The 13,644-nt window shown below is 51.3% G+C and overlaps 1 protein-coding gene across 10 annotated transcripts in view; it reads right to left on the bottom strand.

The window, feature by feature from the left end:
• The window catches only part of AMDHD2 (amidohydrolase domain containing 2), a 40,202-nt gene that overhangs the window by 9,173 nt on the left and 17,385 nt on the right, over nucleotides 1-13,644 (bottom strand). The gene's annotated exons all lie outside the window — the stretch shown is intronic.

Below are 13,644 nucleotides of genomic sequence, written 5' to 3'. Positions count from 1 at the left end.
GAAGAACACACCCGGACAGGGAAACTGCGTGTGAGGAGACGCACCTGAGCACAGGCACCCTGTCCCTCCTTGTGGGGAAGCACCTCTCCAGGAAGGAGAGCCCCCGGACAGCGGGCAGGTAAAAAGCATTAGACTTAACCCCCTGTCCTTATTCGTAGCATTGTCCCCTGTGGGTGGTCTAGGACTGAGATCCAGTGGGTTCTGCATCCTTTACAGCACAGGTGGCAAACACAAGGCCTGTGGCCGAATCCGGCCCTCCACCTTGCTTTATCCAGCCCAGCACCTCGTTTCTACCTGGCAGCAGCACTGAGCTCCTTGCCCCTAGTTAAGGGGTAGTTACATTTACACAGTCCTAAAACTACATTCAGCCCTTTGAAGGCAACTGTGAGGCTGATGTGGCCCCCTGGGGAAAATGAGTTTGACACCCTGCTTTATAGAATCAGCCCCACCATAAAGGTTTAATTAAGCCAAGGCTTTCCCCACCTGTAAACATTAATACACCTGACTCAAACTTTTACTTTACAAGATGCCTGGCAAGTTCACTTATAGTGGCCTGCCCAGGAGGGGAGCTAGCCGCTGAATCAACAGGGTGAATGTAATGGCTAATAGCCTGCCCAGGAGGGGGCTTGCAGCTGAGTCAACAGGATCAGGGAGAGCAAGTAACTAAGTAACTAGGAAGAACAAAGAATTTTGTATTAACTCCTATCAGCAGCTCCACTTTCTTGCTTCTATAAACTGCTTTCTACTTTCTTGTCAGAAGTAAGGGTCCCAGTGATAGACCGCCCCCTCACCCTATATAAGCAATTGTTCCCCACTGATCGGGCCCCAGAATTTGGAGACTGCCTCCTTTGGGTCCGCATGCATAAATACAGTTCCGCTCTGTACACCCGAAATGGCTAAGTTGTTTTCTGTAACACACAGCCCAAAAGCACATTTCCAGCGAGAGGTTCGAAGGTGTTAAGAAGCCTCTCCTTTAAGGCACACAGGCCACCTCACTATAATTTGACATACACTAGTCAGTCACCTTACTCTGTTGTTGGCGGCTGGCTGACACCATCAGCATGCTCTGCGGGTGCAGAATGCTCTGGGGCCTGAGTGGAGCCCTGCCTGCTTTGGTTTTGGGGACCAGAGTCCAAGCAGAGACCACGGTGCAGTGCCTGCAGAGGTGCCAAAGGGGGAGGAGGTGGCACCCTGGACGGGAGGAAAAGAGGCAGGGAGAGGATGCTGGCAGCACCCACGGCACGCAGCCACCATCCCGCACCATCAGTGCTGCCAGCATCCTCTCTCTCTTTTCCTCCTCAAATTCCCATGACTCTGAGAATCACCCTGGGAACCTCTCTGGACCCGCCCTGCACCCAGTTTGGCAGGCACACAGCTTCCAGCCTGCCCCACAACTCTACATCCTCAGTTCTGGGGTGTCAAGGGCAGCCCTGAGACTTGTAAGTCACTCAGCACAGACAGCTCAGACTGTGGAGTGACTTCTCAGAGTACACCTGACTCGCCAAAGCCAGTTTTCCCGTTATTTCAGAAAAATTTATGTACTCATTTTATGCATCAGTTTCCTTTAATATATTTTATTGATTATGCTATTACAGTTGTTCCATTTCTCCCCTTCACCCTGCACACCCTCTCCTACCGACATTCCCGCCTTTAGTTCATGTCCATGTGTTATAAATTCTTTAGATTCTACATTTCCTATTTTCCACCTACCTTCTATGCTTCTTATTCTCTGTACCTTTCCCCCTTTCTCCCCCTCCCACTTCCCTGCTAACCCTCCATGCGATCTCCATTTCTGTGATTCTCTTCCTGTTCTAGTTGTCAGCTTGGTTTGTTTTGTTTTTGCTAACGAGCAGATGAATAAACTAGTAATGTCAGACGCAGATCCTATGGGAAAGGCAGAAATCAGTGGGGACCTGGCATGGAAATCCTACTTCTGCTTTTCAAGCCTGTCATCCTGGAGCTGCATGAGAAAAAAGCAGCAACACTTCAAAGGTAATTAATTCAATCCGTACACTGAAGATTTCCGAATGCATTAAAAGCTTTACCCAGGAAAATCTATTATCAGTCAGAAAACAGTATCGACAGTCTTGTGCCTTCTGTTTTGCTAAAATTCATAATTTAACATATTAAAGGTGACAACTAAAGGAGAAACTGAGTTTCTAACTTAAGTCACATAAATTACACACCAGTTAAACACAAACCTTTCCTTGGGAATTACATTTATGCAGCAAACATTTCCCCCCATGATCTAGTTTGGGATTCTGAGCAACACCTAACCTGATCAAAAGTAGATTATCTGGTAAGTAAGTGATGAGGTGAGCCCACCAGGTGTTGGGCCAATCCATTTCCCTCCTCTTTCCCACTCTCCAGCTTCCGAGCCCAGGACCTTACAGAAAACCTTCATCCTCCAAGACTACAAAGGCAAAAGCTAAAATAAAACCCAAAGCACGTGGTACTTCCAATGAAATGAGAGCCTTTCTCGGGGGCTCCAGCCCTACCAACCCCTCCTCTCCAGCACCCCTCCCCTGTCTGGTCCCCTCTGCTGGGCTGGGGACCCTCAGTGCTTCCATTCCTCTGATTGCTGCAGCAGCCCCATCACCTTCCCCTCACTACCCTGACGCACCAGCTCTGCCCTGTCCTACTGTGTCCTTCAACCTCAATGTGCACTGAGCTGTACTCTGTCCTTGCTGGCCCATGGCCTGTGTGCCACCGAAGAAACAGCAGCTCCGGGCAAGGTGCGAGATCCCCAAGAGCAGCACAGGGTCCCGGGGGAACTTTCTGCAGCCCTGAAAGGCCCTGGATTTCCTTTACCCTCCATCAGCGTTTCCCACACATAAACTTATGCCCACAGTGACATGGATAAGTGTTCTAATAACCCCAATGGACTGTCCTGTAGGGAAAATGCCAGGTTAATGCGGTCAGACTCTTCCTTCTTAAAAATCAGAAGCTTCTCTCTCCTCGAAACAGAACACAAACAAACAAAAAACACACAAAGAGACTCCAAGAACACCACTGGCCATACAAATAAATGTCATCTGGCAGGAATACCCCTCCAAGCAATGTCAACTTCCCTGGCTTGCAATGCAGAAGACAGCCCCAGCTCACTTCTAACCGAGAATGCCTGTCTGTCCTGACACCTGAAAAGGCACCATAAACAGAGACGCTCTCCTCTGCTGCGCTCCTTCCGCACAAGTTTTCAATAAAGACTTTCTTAGACACAGAGACTTTGTCACAGTGTTAACAGCCAACTCCCACAAGAAAACTTCCCAATATCATCAGCATGCACAGAAAGATCTATTGTGCCTAGCATGACATTCAGCCACACCTCCACCGCTCACCAATTTCAAGTCTGCTTGCCAGAACCAAGGAAAGGAGGAGGAAGAAGAGCAGGGCTGGCAACCAGGCCAGCCTATATTTTGCCTCGCCTTTGCCAACTCCAAGCACCTTACACATGCTTGCAGACTGGCCACAGTCCCGCGTGAGCCCTCAACAGCCTCAGGCCTATCTGCCCACTGCCAGGAGCTGTCACCATCATTTTCCCCAAATGCTTTCCCCTGTGTCAGTGTCCCGCCTGCCAACCAACCATTCCCACCTTCATAACCGCTTGTTTTTCCGGAGGTGGTGAGGAAAGGAGATGGGAGGGCAAAGCTGTAGATGGGTGGGAAAACAAACCAAGCTCGTGACTTTCCCCAACTGTCTAGCTCCTGAATTCAGGCCAGCAGAAACGCCACACTCTGCTCTTGGTTCAATCTACAAGCCTCAGTGTAACAGCCCAACACTTACTCCGTGGCAGGAGGCAAAGGTCCTCAGACGATAAACAACACTGTAGCTTCACGGGACAAAAAAGAGCTGGAAGAGAACAATATCTCAGAGACCACCACCTACTCTCACAAAGACCCACAGCACAAACCCATCTCCCACCTGCAGAGAAAGTGCCAAGAAACCAAGTATGCAGACCCCAGCTGTACGTCACACAAATGCCGAGGAGATCAGAAGCTCCAGAAGGACGCAGTCCCCTGATGACTGGAAACCAGCTCTATCGGGGAGGTCAGGTTCACTAGCACCTGGGGACAGTCTGTCCCTGCAGAGTGTCCTGGGAGTGTCCGTGTGTGCAAAAAGTGGACGGAGACACAGATGCCTGGACCCCACTCCGCCTCTGACCCAGTACATAGAAGTCTGAAGCCCTCCAGATGCCAAGTGTCTTCATCTGCAAACGGGAAGAATCCAACAGGGTAACGAGCATGAAGGTCCTCCCAGAATAAGAATCCTGGGGTCATGCATGACCCCAAACAGCACATCAGGGCCCTGGGCCCAATTCCAGTCAATCAGCACCAATCCTGTTTCACCAGGGCAGTGACACTCAGGCACCCCTGACAGGATGCACCAGGGCACCCACCTCCGCAGCAGTCCTTCCTGGACCCAAAACTTCAGCCTCGTCACCAAAACACATCAGACAAACCCAAACTGAGACACAGTCCACGAAATACCTCTGACCGTTACTCTTCTGAAACATCGTGCTTGTGAAAAACAAGGAAGATTAAAATTGTCCTAGACCAGAGGAGACCAAGGGGCATGAGGACTAAATGCAATGTGGCCCCTGGATGGGACCCTGGAACAGAAAGAGAATGTTGAGGGGAAACGGGTACCATCCCAAACAGGTTTGCAGTGTAGTCAGTAGTGGTGTCCATGTCAGTTTCTTGGTTTTGACAGGTGACAGGGGTTGTGCTGATTTCACATGAGGGAAGGTAGGTGATGGGAACTCTGTGTTGTCTCTGCAACTATTCTATATAGCTAAACTTACTCTAAAACCAGATTCTTGGTAAAAATAAGTTTGTTTGGAGGCTATTTTGATAGCTTTGAGCACATTTAAAAGACCCGAAAACATCCTGTGTCATTAAAACCCTGAATCACAGTCACTGCTCAACACTAATTTGAAAAACATAAGGCCAGCAAAGGAAAATAGTACACTTGAAAAAAGGGTAAAGAGCCGAACACAGTAAAAGTTTAGTGTAAACACCCTAACTCCACCACCTCTTCCAGCTCACGCTGTCCAAAAGGCCTGTGTGTATGTATGAAGCCGAGCAAGTCTCCCTGGGCGAGCATTACTAGTCAAGGCTGGCCTACCTGGTTGTCCCAGGACGCAGAACTGCCTCCCTCCTCCCACTTCTGCTACACTTGGCTACTTCCTTGCGCCCCTGCCCTCTGGGTGCCCCTGCCTTCTGGGGGCCCATGCCAAGTGCACTCTGGGTCCGGGTTCTTTTAGCTCCTCTCTGGAGCAGCCCTGCAAAGGACAACAAACCCTCCTGGCAGGGCACTGCCCTCACCTTCAGGCACCGTTTGTAGTGGCCATGCTCTTGACCCCTTCCTCTCAGCCCCTGCAGCAGGGTGGTGGTTGGTGGGACTGACAAAGTGGTGGCAGTGCATACGGGCTGTCCCCCACCCACTAAGCTGCGATTCAGTCCTTCTCACCCCAGGATTCCTTTAGGCCAGGAGCATGAAGCCCTGTTCTGTTGGTGCCTCTTCTCCTAACCCACCGCCAGCCCATCCTCACGCCTTCCTACCCGAGAGCCACAAGGCTCAGTGGCAGCAGCTTCTGGGATGAAAAGCCTTCTGAGACTTTTTTTTAAGTGGGGGTGGGGGGAGTGAGAAAGAAGGCATTTCGATGATAAATTTTGCTATTTCTTAAGGCGTGAGAAAGAAATGCATTCACAAATAAAATCTGTATTTAGACGCATACTTTCAAATTTGAGACTGTATATCTGATAAGAACCAGCTAGGTACTTACAATCAGTAGAAGATATAATTATGACCAATGAAAGAAAATGCCAAGCCCTGGCTGACGTAGCTCAGTGGATTGAGCTCGGGCCTGCGAACCAGAGTATTGCGGTTCGATTCCCAGTCAGGGCACATGCCTGGGTTGCAGGCCAGTTCCTAGCAGGGGACTCACGAGAGGCAACCACACATTGATGTTTCTCTCCCACTCTTTCTCCTTCCCTTCCCCTCTCTCTAAAAGTAAATAAATAAAATTAAATTAAAATAAAAGAAAATGCCAAACTGCAGGAAGAAAGAAAGGAGCTGACATGAAAACAAGGGTAGTAAATGCTAAGCTTCTGAGACTGCGCAATTGAGGGAACAGTTTATTCTCTCCGCCTCCTGTCCAGCTTAAGTCACAGGCCACTGGGAGAGAAAAATGCAGAATGGCTGAGTGCTCACCCTCAAGGAATGAAGCTAGTTAATAATGACAAGACCGCGTAAATGAGCAGTTAGCAAGCTAAGAAGCTTGCTAACTTACCTGCTTCCCCAGGGTCTGGCTGCCGTGCCTTTCCAGAACATGGAAAGAACATGGAAAGAACATGGATGCATAAAACCAGAGCATAAGAACACGGATGAGCCCTGGCTGGTGTGGCTCAGTCGATTGAGTGCTGCTGGCCTGTGAACCAAAGGCTCACAAGTTCAATTCCCGGTCAGGGCACATGCCTGGGTTGCAGGCCAGGTCCCCAGTAGGGGGCTCACAAGAGGCAACCACACACTGATGTTTCTCTCCCTCTCTTTCTCCCTCCCTTCCCCTCTCTTGAAAAATAAATAAAATCTTAAAAAAAAAAAAAAGGACATGGATGAGCAGAGCCAGTATTTGGGCACTTTTGCCAAACCTGGGCTCTTCCCATCAGTTCCCAAAGGAGAATCCATGCAGCACTGCTTGGCAGCCAGTGCCAGCACACACGGGTCTAGGGCTCCCTTCCACTCCTGCTCTCAGCCAGGCTGGGGGCGCTCTGGCTCACCACACTCACTCACTGCATGTCCCTGCATAGATGCGTGGTAAGAAACCGGGAGAAAAGCTGGACTACTCCTGACAGAAAGCGTCCTGAAGTCCCCCAGGATGACCAGCTACACAACCATTTTTGGAGGCTGGACCCTCTGGCACCTGAGGCCTCTGACACCTGGGGGTGCAAATGGGGTGCTGTATGTGGCTGCACCCACCCATGGAGCACATGCCCTTAAGGGACAGGACACTTAGAAATTAGAGAAAAGCTGAGGCCATGGAAAAGCCCTCTCTGACCCTGCTCAAAGTGGCAGAGAGAGGTGTGCCAAAGGGTCCGAAAATCAACATGGGGACTGTTTCCCCCCCATGTCCCTCTGTCCCAAGGAAAAAGCAGCTTGGCTTCTGGTTTTGGAGACTGCTAGGGTGATCCTGAATCTCGGGGATCTTCGAGAATCAGTCCTCTGGATGGGAAAAACACTGCCGTGGGAGGGGCCACCTCCTATGCAAGGTCTGCATCACCAGTGCTTGCTCCTCTGCAGGTTACGCACCCAGGCTCCAGCTACATGAGGGCAGTGGTGCAAGGCAGGCCTCGCCCACCACGCGGCTGTGCCAACACGCACAGCTCCAGCCCGCATACTCTGTGCTTGACACTAACCATTGGCTAAACAAGATTGAACCCAACATTTGATCGCCAAGACTTCCCAGCAAGGGCTGCAGCATAAAAAGGAACCGATGGCTTTGAAACATAGGCTCTCAGGGCTCAGATAATGCAGGTACAGAGAAAGGACCTATCCCCCTTTTCAATTACATTTCCTTAGACAATGACGAAGTGGAAAAGGGGTCCATGTTTTCAACCCTCTGACTTCTTCCTACTTTGCAATGCTTTCCTAGTAGGCATGAAATTGGCAACCGGCAGTTTGGGATGAGACCCTGCATCCCTCAAACACATACAGCTCAGAATGCATGGGAGTCAGAATACACATGCAGCATGCAGACAGGGCTCTGTTAATAAACACGCAAATGGTAAGATGGACAGGCATGTGACAAATACACCACAGGAGCCCAGCTATGAGCAGGAGGAGAAAGTGTGAAAGAGAATAACAGAAGCCATGTAGAGACTCAAGGTTCAGAAAAGTAAGGACATAACAAGGTGCAGAACCTGTTCTAGAGAAACAGAGCACTAGATATATGACAAAACCTGGTGGACGCATGTGGCGGGGGGGCATGTCATGAAGAAGCAGACTAGTCAGAAGAGACTCCGCAGCCAGCTTGGAGGAGGGGAGGGAGATTCCACTGAGGGGAACTTCTTCAGACCCAAAGAGAAAGGGCCTAAAGAGAACCTGGCAGCCAGGAACATCCTGGGCAGTGTCCTGGGCTATGCAGGCTGGGAACACAGGCCACATGGCAGGGGCGTCTGAGAGGGGATCCTCACCTAGGAAAAGCAAAGTGGCAAGCCAGGAGAGGTAGGGGGAAGTCGCGGGAGCGCTGGAACCTGGGGACCAGCAGCAAACCTAAAATCCTAACCCTACTTCCTCCCTCACCAGGAAAGGGGGAACTAGAAAGACCATGTGTCCATGTTTTCAGCTCCACCAGGCCGTGCACTGCGGCGGTCCCCCTCCAGATGTAGCTGCTTCTTTACTGCAGGAGGGCTCCCACAGCCACTCCACAACCCAGCCCAGGCACCACACTGCAGACAGGGCTCAAGAACAAGGTCTGCAAGATGCAGCCTTCTCCCCCTGGGTGGGGCAGACTTCTCAGGTGCACTGTGGGCGATGTCCTCCCAATCCCCCAGAAACGTGGAGGGAGGACAGAAACGTTAACTCCGAATCCCTTTTCCCACGGGTGTCCACTGCAGGTCAAAGCACTTCATGGAATTGCAGGGAGGCTTCCTTCCAGCTTCCCTGCCAACCTTACCAGCTTTCTCTGACAATATCCAATACACAGCTGTCACTTTGAATACAGCTCCTGCTGCAGTAAAATTAATTCCAAGAGAGAAAAACAGGTTGGAGGATGAGACTTAACAACGAACTCATTATAAAAGCCGAGCTTTCAGCCGGATGAATTCTCACTGTACGACTGCAGAGACACACACACAACCTTCTGCACGCAGCCTCTCATCAACTTCTCCAATGTGGGCGGGCCTGCCACCAGCTCCACAAACACTAGGAAGGACGAGGACCTCCTGAAAGAACTTCTTGGCAGCACGACCTTCCTTCAAGCCATGCCTGTAAATGTTTCGATTCCCTGCAGGCTGGTACAGAGGGCACTCCACCCTGTCAGCGGATGGAGGAGCAACTACACGCCCACCTTCATCAGGCCCCTCGGCAACACTCCAAATGGGACGTACACATGGGGAACAAACCTACACTTCCACTTCTGATTAGCATGGGGACTTCACCTCACCAGCTCTGGTCTCAGCTCAGTAACTGCTGCAGGGGTGTCACGGGGACAGGAATACTTCACGCTATGTGAGGCCATGTGAGAAAAAGCTACCTAACAGGGAGAGTGAAAGTCAGAACTCACTTCTTTCCAGGTTCTCTGCTTTCCTCACTACAGGGCTGCACAGATACAGCCATCTTTGCAAACACGCAGCCACCCTAGAGTGGCAGGGAGCTATCCTGTCCAGCCGCCGATTTTACATGTAACAAAATTGTCACACAGTTCTTTTTCCAAAGGGAAGATTCCAAGCCTCACTCATTCAGAATATCGGCCCTCAAATGAGAATGACCCAGAAACTCTTTCCAAACAGCTGCTTTCTGATAGGGTGAGGCTGCAACAGGCTCCGGGGGTCACGGAGTTCAGCTCTCTGCCCAAAGAAGTATGCATGCGGTCCTTCCATGTGACAGTGTCCCTCCGGCCTTAGCACTGTCAGGACATTCAGGACAATCCCCAGGAAAAGACCTCCTGGGCAGTGGCCCCAAGGACTTCCTTAGGCCCAGTGCTGCACTGAGTTGCCCAGTAGACCCTCCCCCTGGCACTCCTCACCTGAGGGGCAGGGTGGCACCTGGGCCTCTGCCATTGCTCAGTCTCCACATCTGTAAAATGGGAACAAAACCCACCTCCAATGCTGCTGGCAGAAGCCAAGCCACACGTGTGAGCTCTCCAGCCAAGTGCCTGCCTTAAAGGAAGTGCTCAATCAGTAGTGCTACAGCATCGGGCCCACCTTCCCATAAGCTGGGCTAGGCCATTTGCAGACTTCACAACTGCTAGTGATCCCCCTCCCTGCTGGCTGTACACACTTCAAGAAATGAGAAAATTAATCATCGGACAGGGGATCCTCATACAGTGACACCTAAAAATTCCAGACTTAAAACAGGAAACTCACTTGAACCATGCAACTCTACCTGTCCTCATGTGAAAAATCCAAGACTGGGGGTGTCTCTGCCAGTACTGGTGGCAAACACGGCGTACCCTCACACACATATGTACATGTGATGGAATCCAGCTGCAGACACAAAAACCTCCTTCCTCTCACTTCCTGACAGGAGATCTACCCTTTATTCTGTAATCCATTTCTTCCCATTGGATTCCAGCATTTTTTGCACTAAAAAGCTGCCCTGTGGAAAGAATACTCCACACAAACATCCATCACATAGAACTACCAAAACTCTGCGAAAATGCACCCCTTTCCCCTTCCGATGGATGCCATCAAAGTGCACATGCTGCACTGCAACAGCATCATGGTGAGGAAGTTTATTTTACAAACGTCGAGAATTATCCTCACCTCAGCCTCCAAGCATCCAAAATTGAGTTTTTGCATGTTAGCTCAGGCACCACATGTAGCAATAATCAAAGACATCCCTCCAGCCTTTCACCATTGTCCTCAACAGAACAGGTCCTCCTGCTCTTAGACTTTGGATTATCACCCAGCTCTACAAAGCCAAGTGTTCTTAACATGAAGTCCACGGATGGGCTGCAGAAATTCAAGAGCTTCCTGAATTACAAAACTCCGCGCAGCTGTGCCTGTTTCTTAGGGGAGGATGCACACCTTCCATCACGTTCTCAAAGAAGCTCATAAGCCCCCCAAAAGAGAAGGGGTCAAGTACATTCGTGGGTCTTCCTTCCTTTAAGGGATTTGCTTTCTGAACCAAACTTGGCAAGCTGTCTAGACATCCTTCCATCACCCACCTCACATGCGCACACAAGGTATACATCTCTAATCTGGCTTCCCAACAGTCCAGAACTTAGCGGAGTTAAAACAAAACAAAACAAAACAAAAAACAAACAATAAAACCATAAAATCACGAGGAATTTTTTTAGCAAGAGGAAAAACACAGAAACACTAGCGATACTTTTAGCAAAAATTTTAACACAGCAAGCCTATTCTCCCCCCCCCCCCCAAATCCCTCCTCCCTGTCACTGTCCCTCCCCCCTGTCACTGTCCCTCCCCCCACTCACCCCCTACCCCCGCAGTAGCTTCCCACAATACCTGTGCCCATGCCGGAGCGTGGACTCAGGGCAGGAAAGCACCCGCGGGGCAGGCAAGGCAAGGAGTGTCAGACTCCAAGCTAACCAGGAATTTGGAAGGCCCGGGGCACCTGGTGCTGTGAGCAAGCACTCGCACCTCCCGCTTCTGCTTCTGCAACGGGGTCCCAGGAAACAGGCATCCGGACCCCGTTGCCAAGGCCAAGGCTCGCAGCGGCTCCTCCGTACACAGAACCAAAGGTAACCCCGGAGGCTCCGCTCCAGGCCACGCCAAAAGCAAACTTTCCAAACACTTCCACCGCGACGGGCCGGTGACAACTGCCCGGCTTTCCCCGCCTGCAGCGCGCCTGTCAGGGCCCCAGCTGGGCCGGTGCGCATGCCGCACCCTGACCCCGCTCCCCTCGGTGGCTGAGGGGCGTCCCCACAGTGCTCACGGTCCTCCGCCCTCCTGCCGGGCCCCAGATGAGACGCCACCCGGCCCTCGGAACCCCGGCCCGCCTCGCCTTGCCGGACCCCGGCGGCCGCTGCGCTTGGAGAGGTGACAGGCCGGTGCGCCTGGGCTGCCGCGACCGCACTCACCAGCTGGCTGGTGGTCCTGGCCATGGACCCCGCGTCCGCTCGGGCACCTCACCGCAGCGCTGCGCCGCTCGGAGCCTCCTCAGAGTCCTCCTGCCCGCGGCGAAGTTCCAGCAATGGCCGCCCTCATCCTGCGCCCGCCCAGCCGCTCACGGCCTCCCGGCACCGCCCCACTCTCTCGCGATGCTGGGCGGGACTTCCGCCGAACCGCCGCCGCCACGGGCACCCATTGGTGGTGCCCGCTAGTCGCGTCAGTCGCCGCAGCCCTGGTTGGCCGGGTCGGCACCTCCCAGCCGCATTTCCGGGTTGAGACCCAGTGGGCTGGAGCTGCTGGCCCGCCTGGGGGTGGGGGGGCGCGACCCAGTGGGAGCCAATCACGGGGCCGATGGGCGGGGCGGGCTGTGGAGAAGGCGAGCTGTCACCCAGGCTCCCAGGCCGGGGGGGAAAGGAGGTTCTCAGGGGCCCGGGCAGGGGCCGGTGCGGGGACCGGGCCGGCCAAGGTCATACCCGAGTAACAGGCGAGGCTGGGCTCCAACCCACCTCTCGGACTCAGAAGCTGGGGCTGTGAGTCAACACCGGAAACTAAGAAGTATTCGCTGTAGGATATTTAGGCTCTCGAGTCCTATTTACAAGGCAGAAAACAAGCCTCATCTCATCTCTCCTAATAGTCCCAGAAACACTTTCAGAACCGGTTTGCTCATAATTTTTTTGAGGTTGGTGATATGGAATTTTTCGAAGTTGTTATTGTTGATGATGCCATTGTTGGCTTTTTTAATTGTGCTAAAATGCACATAAAATGCACCACACTAACCATTTTAGTGAACGCTTCAGTGGCATTAAGTACATTCACATTGTGGGGCTAAGATGATGGCTTAAAACTAGAGTCGTCTTTGTTACCTGAAGGTTTACATATTTTAAAATCATCTTTTTTTCTATTTCCAAAAGTCTATGTATTTTTTTAAAAGTAACACTTTAGGGAATACAGCAGTAACTATAAAATAACTGAGCCCTTCCCTCACACTGCCCAGAACCAATTGTTGGATAGTAGTAATAGCCCCGCTAATATTTACTCAGCAGCACTTACTCTTGGTAAGGAAGTTTCATGTCTGATCTCATTTACTCTACATAAGCATCCAGTTATCTTGCCCAGCTTTTCAGAGGAGGAAGTTGAGGCGTAGTGCAGCTCTGTCACTTGCCCTCGGTCTCCTAGTGCCAGAAGCAGGATCTTGATACTCACTTGCCAGAGGCTGTCCTTGGACCACTATGTGTTTGACTGTCCAAACTTCTAGTCCTCAGCATTTACTTATCTTTAAGAACAATAAAAATGCCCTGGCTGGTGTGGCTCAGTGGATTGAGCACTGGCCTTCAAACCAAAGGGTGGCCAGTTCAATTTCCAGTTTGAGCATATGCCTGAGTTGCAGACTAGGTCCCCAGTAGGGGGTGCTCGAGAGGCAACTGTACATTGATATTTCTCTTCTTTCTCCCTCCCTTCCCCTCTCTAAAAATACACAAATAAAATCTTTTTTAAAAGTAAAAAATAAAAGGCAAGGATACCCTCCGTCCCCCAGAAGGGCTCCTGCTGCTTTGATACTCACCTTTTCAGTTAACAATGCATCATCCGGGAGAACTCTACTGGAAGAAGCCCAAAGCTTACAGATCCATGTATTGATAAAGCTCCATCCTACCTTACAGTGAAGTGGTTCCCAGCCTCTTCCCCAATGAACAAAGCCTTGCACTTAAATCCAGGCAGACCCTTACTTATTTCCTTACTATAACTTCTTAGCAGATGAAACTGCTGGGTGAAAGCGCAGGCATTCCTCTCAGGACTTTTGATAGATACATGCTGCTAATCGCCCACTGCCAGCCCCTCTCCAGATGCTCTC

The sequence above is a fragment of the Artibeus jamaicensis genome, unplaced genomic scaffold (assembly GCF_021234435.1).
Source record: "Artibeus jamaicensis isolate MK-2021 breed Jamaican fruit bat unplaced genomic scaffold, CSHL_Jam_final contig_700, whole genome shotgun sequence".
NCBI classification, from domain to species: domain Eukaryota; kingdom Metazoa; phylum Chordata; class Mammalia; order Chiroptera; family Phyllostomidae; genus Artibeus; species Artibeus jamaicensis.
Note: the sequence above shows the minus strand (reverse complement) of the source record. Positions and strands in the feature narration are given on the sequence as shown.